Source organism: Carcharodon carcharias, chromosome 16 (assembly GCF_017639515.1).
Source record: "Carcharodon carcharias isolate sCarCar2 chromosome 16, sCarCar2.pri, whole genome shotgun sequence".
NCBI classification, from domain to species: Eukaryota; Metazoa; Chordata; class Chondrichthyes; order Lamniformes; family Lamnidae; genus Carcharodon; species Carcharodon carcharias.
In genome coordinates this window covers 83,491,499-83,504,876 of record NC_054482.1, presented here as the reverse complement: position 1 = coordinate 83,504,876, position 13,378 = coordinate 83,491,499, and the positions used below count along the sequence as shown (strand labels likewise).

The 13,378-nt window shown below is 46.4% G+C and overlaps 1 long non-coding RNA gene across 1 annotated transcript in view; it reads left to right on the top strand.

The window, feature by feature from the left end:
* Nucleotides 1-3,428, top strand: part of LOC121288911 — a 31,900-nt gene extending 28,472 nt beyond the window's left edge. The window contains exon 3 of the long non-coding RNA XR_005945473.1: nucleotides 3,387-3,428. This is a non-coding gene — a long non-coding RNA (uncharacterized LOC121288911). The remainder of the gene's footprint in view (nucleotides 1-3,386) is intronic.
* The last annotated feature ends 9,950 nt before the right edge of the window (nucleotides 3,429-13,378 follow it).

The window sequence follows — 13,378 nt, the reverse complement described above, 5'->3', positions numbered from 1 at the left end:
TGAGGGAGAGGGTGGTTAGGGCGAGACCAGATGCCTCCCACAAACACGTGGCTAGCACCTTTCGCATTTTGCTCCCTTTTCTCAAAAGCTCACTTGTTCCCCCTGTGACACACAGGATAGCATTACAGCATTGTTACCTAATGCACAACAATGTCTTGCCACATGAAGCTCTGTTGCAAGTGGTGTCTTACTGACAGCATTCTAAAGTATGTTTTTCCTCAACTCTTGTAGGGATCTTACAGGAAGAGTTGACATAGCCTCATGTACAAGTTCAACCAAATACCTCAAAGAACTTTGTTTCACACTCTCCTACATTGGCAAACACCTAATCCATTGTGGGACACAGTCAGTTCGTGAAAGTGAGGACTATTTGATGAAAGAGCACAGAGCATGAATGAGAAATAGTGAGTGCAGATGGAATTACAGGAAATACAAGCTTCTGGATGGGAAGGCAGCTCGAGAGCTGCTTTAGTTGTGAAATCCAGAGGCTTACCTACAAACATACTTTGGTCACTTAGCACCAGAATTTCAGGGATTCACTTGAGAGTGACACCAAGCAGCAAAGGCAGTTTGGAGGCATTCATGAAGAGAATCCATAAGCCATGTCTGTGCAGTGTTGCAAGGCCTTCTCATGGAGCTCCAGAACCCCAATCTCAGCATTTGCATATGTAAGATCTTGAACAACGTAAGGCTCCACTGGAATATGATTTGTCAATGGAACAGCTATGGTACAAATACATATTCCTGGCATGGCTCCACTAACCCTCCTCCAAATCTCCAATTGGTATGCCTATTGCAGTACTATAGCTTCTGTCAGAGGAACACAGTGCTCTAGAATTTGTGTAATCTGCCTGAAATCAGTCAAACCAACATAAAGACTGGAGGTAAAAGCAAAATACTGTGGATGCTGGCAATCTGAAACAAAAACAAAAATAGCTGCAAAAACTCAGCAGGTTTGACAGCATCTGCGGAGAGGAAGACAGAGTTAACATTTCGAGTCTGTATGACTCTTCATCAGAACTGAAGAGGAAGAGAAATAAGATGAAATATAAGCTGTTTAAGGGGCAGGGGGGTGGGTGGAGGTGGTGGGACAAGTGGAGCTGGATAGAGGGCCAGTGATAGGTGGAGGCAAAGAAGAGATTGCCAAAGATGTCATAGATAAAAGGACAAAAGGGTGTTGACGGTGGTGATATTAGCTAAAGGATTTCCATCCGTTGTTTTATCTCCTCCTTTTAGCCTATTTCAATCTCTTCCCCCCACCCCATTGCCACTAGGGCCATTTGTCACTTGCTCATCCTGCTTTCTATCCTTAATGTCACCTTTAGCACATCCTTCAGCTAATATCACCACCATCAACACTCCTTTGACCTTTTGTCTATGACATCTTTGGCAATTTCTCCTTTTCCTCCACCTCTCACTGGCCCCCTGTCCAGCTCCACATGACCCCCCCCGACCTTAAATAGCTAATATTTCACCTCATTTCTATTTCTCATAAGTTCTGATGAAGAGTCATACAGACTCAAAACATTAACTCTGTCTTCCTCTCGACAGATGCTGTCAGACTTGCTGAGTTTTTCCAGCTATTTTTGTTTTTGTTAAAGACTGGAGGAATTTTAAATACGAACTTACGCCAAGGGTAAATTGAGTTCTGTGATATAAAACACTTTTTAAAAAATCATGTTGGAAGCCACCCTAATGCACAAAATAAGTTGGATCGAAATAATGAGCATGGCAAGTTTCCACCAATTGAGACCATTTGTGACAGCTTGAGAAGGTTCTTCAAATTAAGCTGCTGGCCAGGATTTTCCGCTCTTATTCACGGCGGGCGTCATGGCAGGCAGGAGCGGAAAATATCGCGAGAAGGGCAAGAATTGGCTTTACATCATTGTAAAACCATTTCGCCATTGTGCGTTGCAGTCTTCAATGGTGAGTCGCTTTTCCCATCGCAATACGTCGGGAACATCATGTCAATATATTTGCATCTCATTATAAGATCTCCTAGCCGGAATCATCCTCCCACAATGGATCATTAGGGCATGTCGGCCTACAATTAGAACGATGTGTTTCAGAACGGTACAATAACAATGTGCACCTGGCGACCTGCACTTTGCTCGTGACTTTGAGGTTTGTTCGCCTACCTTGCATTGTACAGAGCTCGCGGTAATCAGTGCCAGGCTTCGCTAGCAGCACCACATCACGGGGGTATCAGAGGCAAGTCTCTACATACCAGTCAGTGGTAAGGCAGGAATGGCTTTTAATGGGCTATAGGGTTAGGGCTGCACTAGGGAAAGGGGGGAAACTGGTCTCAGACATGGGAAGGGGCTGCAGGGCTAGGGCTATATGAGAGAAGGGGTTGGGGGGGGGTGGCGGTAGTAACTGGCTCTGAGCATGGGAAGGGGCTGCAGGACTAGGGCTGTGCCAGGGGGTACAAGTGGGGAAGGTTGCACTCAGACTTGGGGTAAGGTGTGGGGGGTGTTAGTGTCCTCAGCATCAGGATGGGGACAGAGTATGTTCCAGAATGACAGATGCCATCTGGGGCCAGAATGGGAGGAGCACTGAGTAAAGAAGCTTGTAAAGCTTGTTGAATTTGTGAAGACTGTCCTTGTCCCATTGCAGGGCTGGGAGGGCATGTCAGTCCAGTCTCAGTCATGCCCAACATGTTGTGCGCAGGGCATTGTCGTAACATCATGTGCTTCAGTCTGTGAAGTTTCTAGCATCATATTAGGCCGTAGAAGGCACACTCTGTCAGGGAAGTCATCTGCAGCCTACAGATGGGGAAAAGGCATTATGGGGCTATCCAGGGTGTGTGGGGTGGGGGATATATGTTTAACTGTGCAAATGGCCTCAAGATGGGAAGGGGTGAGGTCCACATGAGGCATAGTCACATCCACCTCAAAATGTTCAGGGACTAACAAATGGATATCCACCAAAATGACAATGGGATCAAGGAATATAGGGGGAAGATTGAGAAGTCTTGGAGGGGGGGAGGCCCAAACATGAAGCTTCTTTGGGATGATGGGAGGGGTTTCCATATTCATACAAGGAGGGTCCTAGCTAGTCTGGCAGTGAGAGCTCAGCACCACCACCTTATAACCTGCAGCGATGGTGCAGTACAAAATTCAAATGAGAGAAGTTATGATGATGAAGGCTGTGCAGGTGGATTGGAGGGCAGGTGCAGGCACTGGGGTTGGGGGGTATCGATTAAAGGGGCACTCAACTGAATTGTGCATTCCCAAATGAGGAGAGAGGCCCAGCTGAGACATGTTAGAAGCATTTCAATGACAACGCAGGGAATCAGGAAAGTGAAGCAATGATGAGTGTTCAAGTGAGACTAATCCCGCAAAGTGGCACTAATCGATCTCCTTATTTTAACCCCTTGTTTGCAGTGTGGAAATTTCCCAGAGTAATAACGAACTCCAGAGCAATTGGGCGACTGGACAAGCTTCAGAAGCATGTTAGAATCGTGGCGCTGGATGGTTCTCAGAAGAGAAGACTCAGGCCCCCCCCTCAAATGATCTCATTTCCTGACTAAACATTTCCCCTCGTGTTTATTCCAAAGAGCGTAGCACTAAAGTGCAGTGAACAAGGATCCCAGCGCCTGGCCTGAAAGCAGCAGATCCAAGCGCCTGGCCAAAGCAATGTCACAGCATTCGGTCATGTAAAGGTGGTGAGGAGAGCACCTTGATACGCACCCTGCATTGGCCATCATTTCAGGGGCGAGTTGTTGCTGACACAGGAACAAAGCCCTTGAATCCACAAACACTGACAAGTCGTAGACAGAAAGGGGGACCTTTGGAGACAAATGCTGACTCTTGTCTGTTTCTCATTGATAACGCAAAGAGGAGACCATCAGGAAGATGGAGCCTGGATTTAATGCTGCCTATATAATCATGTACATGCAGGAGAGAAGAAGGAGAAGGTTGCGACAGAGGTGCCTGGCTCACTAAAGGGAGGATCCAACTCATTTAGGATTGAATCCAGAGGCTCGTCATTTGACTTGGACTCAGCAGAATCATGGCCTCCGAGCGCTGATGGTCTTGGATATCCCTGTCTCTGTGGACCAAACTGTGTGCTGTGCTCACCAGATTGTGACCCTGAGACTGCCCTAGAACTAGATCCCACTGAGGTGTGTCTGCAATGCTGGAGGGTGCGGGTGAGCGTTGTGATGGATCTTCTCTGGTTCCTCATCCGAGGTGTCGTCTGAGCTGGAGCTGAGTGTTTGGTTTGTGGATGCCCTTGGGTGCTTTTCAAAGGTGCCTGTGAAAGAAAGGAGAGATAATTAGTACATGGCAGGCAACTCTAAAACAGGACAATGCACTCACTATATGGTTGACTGAGGGATGAACTGGTGCAGAATCCTCACTTTGGTGTGCGCCACCCACCTCACCATCGGTGCAGGTATGGTCCACATCCTCTCTGGCCAGCTTGATGGCTCGATTCTTGTAGGGAGTGAGGACCTTGATTTCGGCCATGTCAACCCGTCTGAGACCTCTTCCTTCAATTGTGTGCAAGCTTGTTCTGCATAAAGACAGATTTAGAGTGTAAGCAAGATGCATGCCAGAACAGATGATAAGGATGCCTGCCATGTGTGGGTGGTGAGTGCAGCCATGTACAGGATGAGAACATGAACTGCAGAGGATAGGAGTATTGGAAATGTGAAGGTATGTGTGACAGAATGCGTGGTGATGTCCCTTGTGCTGGCAGCGTGTGAGATGCCAGTGAATGTGTGATGGGCCGTTGTGTGTGTGAGTTGAGAGTGATGAGATGGTTGACTTACCCTGGCGGCACGGATGATATCGTTCATCCTCTTTCTGCACTGGGTGGCTGACCTCTTCTGTGCTGCGTTGGCACTGACCATCATTACCATTGCATCCCAGGCTGGAGTGGTGAAGTCGGTGGTCCTCCTCCAGCCATCACCGGGGTAGAGACCATTGTGGTGGGCCTTGACTGCATCCAGCAGTCACTGAATTTTGGAGCAGCATGCTTCTTCCCTTTGGAAGCCATGTCTTCTGGGAAGCAGTCCTGGGCTGCAGACATTAAAAACATTTCCTATGCTTGCATCATTAACATGGTGGGAAGTGGTGCGAAAACCCACAATTGCTGCTGGCGGGTAGATTGCCATTTTTCGTGCCCGCTACCACACAGTGCAAATTCTGGCCACTATTTTAGGTATAAAGGTACAGGTAGCATGTTTTAAAAATTTATAAATATTAAACATTATTACATTTACTAGAAAATGATCAATATAGACCAATGAAACTTGTAAATTGTTTGGTATAGCTTTTTAAAGTAATTTTTAGTGATTTAAAATTGGGATACTTACAGGTGGTAGAGTAGAAATTCTTATTAAAATGTTTATTTTTTCTGATAAATCCCTTTACAGCTGTATTAATCAAAGCGCACCAGGTAACACTCTTAAATATATCAATAAACATTTTTGACGCAAGGGAAAAAGCCAACTTTGTTTTGTTATGCTGCCCAATTATGCTGGTTCATGGAAGATTTTATGTTTCTGATTATGTAAATAATTTCGAGCAGAAATTTGAATCATAACTTCACTTTGGAAAAACAGTGAAATTTGCAAACATATGAACATACAAATTAAGAGCAGGCATAGGCCTTTTGGCCCCTTGAGCTTCTTCCACCATTTGATAAGATTGTGTCTAATCTGGTTGTGGCTTAACTCCATTTTCCTGTCTACCCCCTATATCCTTTGACTCCCTTGTTAGTTAAGATTCGATCTAACTCTGCTTTAAAAATATTCAACGAACCTGCCTCCACTGTTCTCTGGGAAAGATATGCTCATGATCCTCTGAGAGAAAGAATTTCACCTCATCTCCATCCTAAATGGATGACCCCTCATTTATAAACCGTGTCCCCTAATTCTAATCTCTCCCACAAGGTGAAATATCCTACAGCATGAGCTCTTATTCTGTGTAGTAAACTTTGATGTGGCGCCTTGTCAAATGCCTTCCAGAAATCCAAGGACAGCACGGCTTTAGGTTCCCTTCATCTATGTTGCTGGTTACTTCCTCAAGTGCACTTTGCACCCAGATTTACCAATTGCGGCCAAAGTGGAGACTCTACACCAGTGACATCATTTTGATCAATGAAAAGGTACACTTGACAGATGCAAGTACATAAAAAGCTGTAAGAAGGGCTGCAAAACGTTTCTCTGCCTTTATTTGCCCAACAACATCCAGGCCAAAAAAGTAAGGATTGGCTCCAAAAGCAACAATGTGCTTTAAAGAACAAGGAGCCAGCTAAAGAGAACACAATGGTTATTACATGTCAGCACTTAACCAATGGGATGAAAGCTCCATTCATGTAAAATGTCTTCGAATTTGGGTTCTTAATTCGCCTCGTGCACAACTGGTATATATGTTCCAACAGCCTCAAGCACTTCTGGGTTCTTTCTTGTGTGGTCTCTGTAGGCTTCCTAAACTTGGGAAGACAGTACTTAATTCATATCATTATGAATATTATTATATTAATATTGTCTTGGTGTCAGAGGAGGAAAGAAACTAATTAGAGGGATCCATATCTTTGGGGAAGGGCTTCGAAGTTAACAGTTCCTGGCAGTGACATTGTTGCTTGTATTCATTAGTTATTTCAATTAGTAGTTACTTCTAATTTTAAAATATGAATACATATAAATTTGCAGACCAAGAGGAGAAAGAAGTATTGATTGGGGTGAAGAGTGTATCCTGGCACAATGCTGCTGGAACCACAACACATTGAGGCCACACATGCCTGCAGCCAAATGATAAGGCCTTGCACAGTACAGTTATGGGAAGTTAGCTCATTCAAATATTTTTTTTGACATATCTTAATGGAGGATGCACTGGGAGTGCCTGAATTCCAAGCCTAATGAAGGCCACCACATTTTGGAGGTGGGAGGGACAGCAGGATGCATGTTGAACCAGAGAGGTCAATTTTCACTTCCATCACTTGCTGTTAATGGGTGGAAGGGTGGGTAGCCGTAGTGCCTCAATCATTAACACCAACAAAGATGCCAGTGAAAACTTGAGAAGGGTCTTGTGCTAGGTGTCTGCAATGCACCTGTTTCAGACAGACCTGTTTTACTATGCAAATTGGGGTTAATATTAGGTTAGAACATGTGCTCTGCATGATCCAACCAACTCTACAGGTCATGGATCTCAGGCAAAGTAAATTTGGGATAATGTTTGTGCTCATACGAGCCCCACAAAAATAATCTGGTTTGATGTTGCCCTGAAACCCTCACCCTCTGTGATTGCTACCTACCCCTTCTAACATCTTTCATTCACTACTGCATGGACGAGGCCAGCCAGGCAGTGTGAGCCAGAGGCTTTGCAGCGATTGATGGGTTCCCCCACATCCAGGGTGGGCAACCGATATTGGGAGCTCCCAATTCAGTGAACAGCATCGGGATACCAGCTTGATGCCCCACAGCTTGCCATCCAGATGTTAATGAGGCTGATGCCTCAAAATCACAGCTACTGTTTGCCATAGGTTGGTATGTTGTTTAAAAATCTAAAATCAGTCCCCAAGAAATCTTTTAATAGTTATTCGCAGAAAGTGCTGATAAATTTTATTTGTAAATCCCCTCAATCAATGGATATTACTTAGAATCCAGAGGGCAGGAATTCTTTCTTCTTAGGGTTGGCAAATGACTGAAATTCTTTTCTTCTATTAAAAATAATGTTGAAGATTGTGTGGGGCCTGTGCCAGAAATTGTGGGGGAAATTAGACCTCATTGCACCCGTTTAATAGTCATAAAACAGATAAAACAAGGCTTTACTTAAGTAGAACAGTGAACTATTTGCTCCCAAGGGGATATCCCAAAGCAACCCTATGGATTCAGATCAGCCAAGTGTTTAAGGACGCTTGAATGGCAGCAATGAGGGTGAGGCTCACGATCGCAAGGGAAGGGGTAGGAAGTCCAGGGTGTCAGCCACCCAGGTTATTTTTGGGGCCATATAGAGCATTCCTGCACCTATTACCCCTCAAACTAATTTAAAACACACTTTTTTTGTTAATAGCATATAAGGTGCTCCACCAGGTTCTCTCGCAAAATGACAATTTGGGTCCTTTGTGATTATGGTCCTATGATTGTGCTACATTGGAAATTGCAGGATATTGGCCCAACCACAACAAAGGAGTTTGCAAGTTAGATAGTGTGTATAACTTGGAGGGGAGCTTGGAGGTGATGGAGTTCACCCAATGGCCAGAATTTTACATTCGGCATGCGGGGGCAGGCTTGACACGCCGGAATGTAAAAGGACACACGGTGACATCGGGTGTGTGTCCTGATGTCACTGCGCACCATCACGATATTTCTGTAGGCGGGTGCTATGAGGGCAGAGGCGCGCCCAACATTAATTAACGGGTCAGTTAAGGCCCTTGAGGCACCAATTGTATTTGATTTTGTGCAACCTGTGCAATTTTCAGGGCATCGCATGGGTGCAACGGGCAGGCGGCCACATTTTCAAAAACCTCATCCATGGGCAGGATAAGAGGGGTGAGCGGGCTCGTTAATGCAAGTTGTTGGTACTTTAGATTATAAGCTACATGCTTGTGTGAACAGGACAACTTCATTTCGCTTCAGAATCGCTTTGACAGAGATAACAGGCTTCAGTTCAGGACTCCCTTACCCTAGGAATGGGGATTGTGGTCTCCACTGGAGGCACCTCCTCTGAGGAGAAAGAGGGCCAGAAGGGGAAGGAGGCCAAGTGTCCCTATTCAGCCTCCAGGGTGCCACCTGTGGGAGAAGAGGTGCAGGCACAAGGGGCCACAGGAAGTCCAAGGTGGAAGGGGCCACAGAAGTGCCACTATCCTGCTGCCAGGGTTTACAGGCAGCAATGCAGTTACCTCAATACATCTGAGGTGCAATCCTGAAGGACGCTCTGCCTCTCAAGGGAGACCATGACCTCCATCTTTCAGATGATCGGCCCTGAGATCAGCTCCAACTGTGCGGGTGGACACCCCATGATAACGGTGCTGAAGGTCACAGTGGCCCTCAATTTCTATGCCTCCGGCTCTTTCAAGGGATTGGTGGGAAACTCCACAAAGATCACCCAAACAGCTGTCCACAGTTGTATCAAACTGGTGACAGACGCTCTGTTCAGACATGCCTTGACTTTCATTCACTACTGCATGTACGAGGCCAACCAAGCAGAGCAAGCCAGAGGCTTCGCAGCGATTGCTGGGTTCCCCCGTGTCCAGGGTGCTATAGACTGTACACATGTGGCCATCAAGGTGCCAGCAGGTGAGCCCGGTGCTTTCGTCAACAGGAAGGGCTTCCACACCATTAACGTGCAGATAGTTGTGACCACAGGATGCTGATTCTACAAGTCTATGCAAGATACCCAGGCAGCTCCCATGGCACTTATATCCCATGACACTCCCAAGTGCCAAGACTCTTCCATGCTCCAGCCCAGCTGGATGGATGGCTGCAGGACAACAAGGTCTATCTCCTCAAAAGGTGGCTCATGATGCCTCTCCGCCATCCAAGAACAGAGGCTGAGTCGCAGTACAGTAGGAGACATGCCTCCACAAAGGAAGTGGTAGAGAGAACCATCGGCCTTCCCCAGATGAGCTTCCGATGCATGGACTGTTTAGGGGGCGCAGTGCAGTACCCCCCAGATTGTGTGTCACTGATAGTGGTTGCATGCTGCACAATCTGGCGCTGGAAAGTGGAGACGCAGCAGAGGAAGAAAATGTTGATGCAGCTTCTCTGGCAGCAGACGATGAGTCCAGTAGTGAGTCGGAGGACAAGCACGCTCAGGAGAACACTGAGGGGATAAACACTGACCTGGGCAACTGCCAGGGAGGCAGGGACACCTGGGAGGCTTTGATCCAACGCTCCTTCAGCTAGCCTACCAAAGGTGAACCACCACCACATGCCAGGGCTGCAGATTCCAAACTCGATACCTGCCAAGAACATTTGCTTGGTGAACAACATGCACCATGTGCCATTTCAATAAAGCTCAACGACAAACAAGTCACTCATAACATCATGGGTTACTTTGCACCTGCAGAACTAATGAAGCACCTAGAATCTTGTTAAACACAAACACATTTACTGGTGTGGTGCCGGCATACATAAAACAAATTAAATGGAAATGTATTCTCCATCACACCTACTAATAAATACATTCAAAGTGGAGCAAAAAAATTCACCGGTGATAAGCCCGTGTTGTGCCTAAGGTGCTTTACATTTGCATTTACGAGTGCTACATTAAGGTGCTCCCCTCTCACTGGCACCGGCATTGGAAACAGCCTGCTCACTCTACTGTCCAGTTGGCCTTGATGACCTTGGCAGATGTCCTTTGGCCCGTGGAACCTGTGCTGACCTCGCCTGACATCTCCCCAGTCGCTGCAGCCTCATTGGATGTCACGGTCACTGGCAGAGGAGCTGCTTCCCTCATCTGGAGCACCCTGAGAGGTGCCCGCAGAGACAACAAGCAGCTTGTGCACCAATATCAGGTCATTTTTGACCTCCCTGCTCACCATTGATGGATGGACACCTAGCTGTGATACTGGGTGCCCAATCCATCTCCCACACTGACAGTGCCCACCTGAGGTCATTGCCGGTGTGAGGGCTTGCAGGTCCAAGCGCATCCCCAGGAATCTCTGATTGAGCTTCTGGAGCAGCCTCTCCATGGGAGTTGCCACTGTCTCCGTGGTGGAGGCAGTGTGCTCAACCATGAGGGTCATTGCATCACTCAAGCTCTGCATGGACTCCTCCACAATGGAGACCATTGCACTCATTCCCTCATGTATCTCCGCCAGATCCTCCTGCACACCCTGCTGGACTTCCAGCATCTGCTGCCTCAGGGACGACTCCAGAGGCACATCATCAGCCACCAACTGAGCATGTTCCTGGTCCCCAGCAGTCCTCTGACACTCTCTGCCTCTGCCTGCACCTCAAGCGGATGTGAAGTGGCCTCACCACTGTGCACAGAGAAACTATCTGCTGATCTAATGCCCACCGAGGTGCTGGTACCTGTGCTGTTGACTGCCTGGCTGAGAGGTTGTGATGCTCGTGCGTTTATATCGTCTCTCCTCTGGACTGAGCAGCGGGCCTTCAGACTTCTGGCCCCGACGGGCTTCTGCTGAGCCTGAAAGGAAGAAAAAGGACATGTCATTAGTTGAAGTCATTATACTGTTACTGTGTATACCTGGCATCCGGATCAGGATGCCCTCATCTTTCCATTATCAATGGGGATTCCATGTTTGAGGCTCACATCAATATAGGGACAACAGTGGAATGGTTGCTATGACAGACCATCTGACCTCAGCACACTGCACTCTTACCTCCCTGTGGCACCTCAATCTCACCGTGGCCAGTTGACCTAGCTGTATGGCTCTCCAGCTCCAGTGTATCCTGCTCGTATCTGGACAAGATTAGAAGGTGGGGCACTCCTCTGCCAGTCCACAATCTTTCTGCATTATTGTGGGCTGTCTTCTCTTAAAAGGAGAGAGGAGCATTGATTAGTCCACCCTGTACCTACATCGCCATTGGAGGAACACCTCGCAGGGCTCAGCTGATTCATGACCCTGGAGCTGCAGGACACAAATTCCAAGCAGCCAGGGCTCACCCCCTTGCCCAGATGCTGCCTCATTGACATTTGCCACCCATACTCTAAGAACTCTGAGGTCTGGCCAGGGGGTGCTGGGGTGGCTGATCCTAACTGCTGTGCTAAGTGACCCATACCAACACGATATTCACCCTTCCCAATTGCAGGAGGTCATTGAAGCGCTTGCGGCACTGCACCCATGTTTACCTCACCACATCTTGGGATGCCACCTCCTCCTAGGCATTTTTGGTAAGGTGGGGGAGGGGCTTCCTCCTCCCATTCCTGGGGACAAGGATATCCCGGCGTGCTGCCACCTCCTCCAGGAGGACAACAAGACACTCGTCCGAAAATCGCGGGGCCAACTGCCCCGCTGATCTGCCCTCCCATCTGCCATGTTCAGCACTGACGTTCTGCATGACAATGGCCCTCTGAGTCAATGGCAGCCTTTGCATGGCTGCCTGCACTGTTTTTGAATAGCCCGCCAGGTCACTATTGGACCCGGCAGATATTAAGCGCCCGTCCCTTTACTGATGCTGGAGTCACGCATTACGCTGAGTGGGCCTTAATTGGCCTACCTGCGTAAAATAGCGGTGCAGACCCAATCGCGCCCAACGCAGGAAAAATAAAGGCCAATATTGCTGCTCCTGTGCTGCTCAGTGAGAGACTGCAGAGCAGAGAATAATTTGTGAACCAAAAATAACATTTAAACACTAGTACAGCTGAGACTTCAGAGTGCTCCACTGAGTGTCACAATGCTGGCCAATGAAGGGATGAAGCAAATCAGATTTAATTGATCAGAGATTTAAAATAATTAACACTTTCTGAAGTAATAACCTTCACAAATGCCAGGACTTCTGATAAACAAATTACTCATTATTACAGCTTTTGTCATTTGGACTCCTTGCGATTTTTGATTTAATATTAAAAGTCATTGGGTTATGTTGCTTCCACTTCCTTCACATTTGCTTTATTTACTACTTATGTTCATTTTGTGTAACCATGGTTTATTTTCTTTATATATGCATGCACGAATGTGCAGGCTCATCTGGAGAAGCTGGGAGGGGAACACAGAATGAGAGCCTACTGGAGATAATTAGTTGACATATTCACAAACTAGTTCAACAGCTTTAAATGTGCAATTGGGAGCAGTTAATGATGCATTTTTAAAAGAATCTGTTTTTATTGCATAAGTGATTATAAACACCAGATCAAAATGTTTGTCTTGTTTTAATGATCAAAAGTATGTTTTTTTTTAAATAGAAATTGAATGTGTGCATAAAAAAATAAGCTCAAGATGTAATCCACTTAGTTAATGTTGGTTCAGCAGATCAGAATTTATACTCACAAAAGCTGGAAACTACATTTTCACAAGAGAATGAAGCTGGCAAATTTACTCCCAGAGACAAACAAACCGAAGTTTGACCTTTTATCTTTGATTGTAATTGTACAGTTATGCAAAAACAAATCATATCTATGTGATTAAAAGCTTTAATTTTGGCATGTTTCCATCAAGCAGAAAAGGTCCATGGGGCAAAAAAAAAGAATTCTTTTGGATGGAATTAGGATTGGCTTAATATCCCTTGATTGAATAAAACTAAAATCACAACTTCTTAAGCATTAAGTGTCAACCAATTAATCAAAAATCACTTTCTGTGACCAAAAAGATCCAGAAGAGTTCAAAGTTTGATGCCCACTCCCTGCCAGTGGAAATGTAGCAGTATGGGACCTAAATTGGTCAACTTCAAGGGATATCAACAACGTCCCAAATTGTAATGTGGAGTCATGTTCAGGGTGGATTCATCAGCAACTTCTGG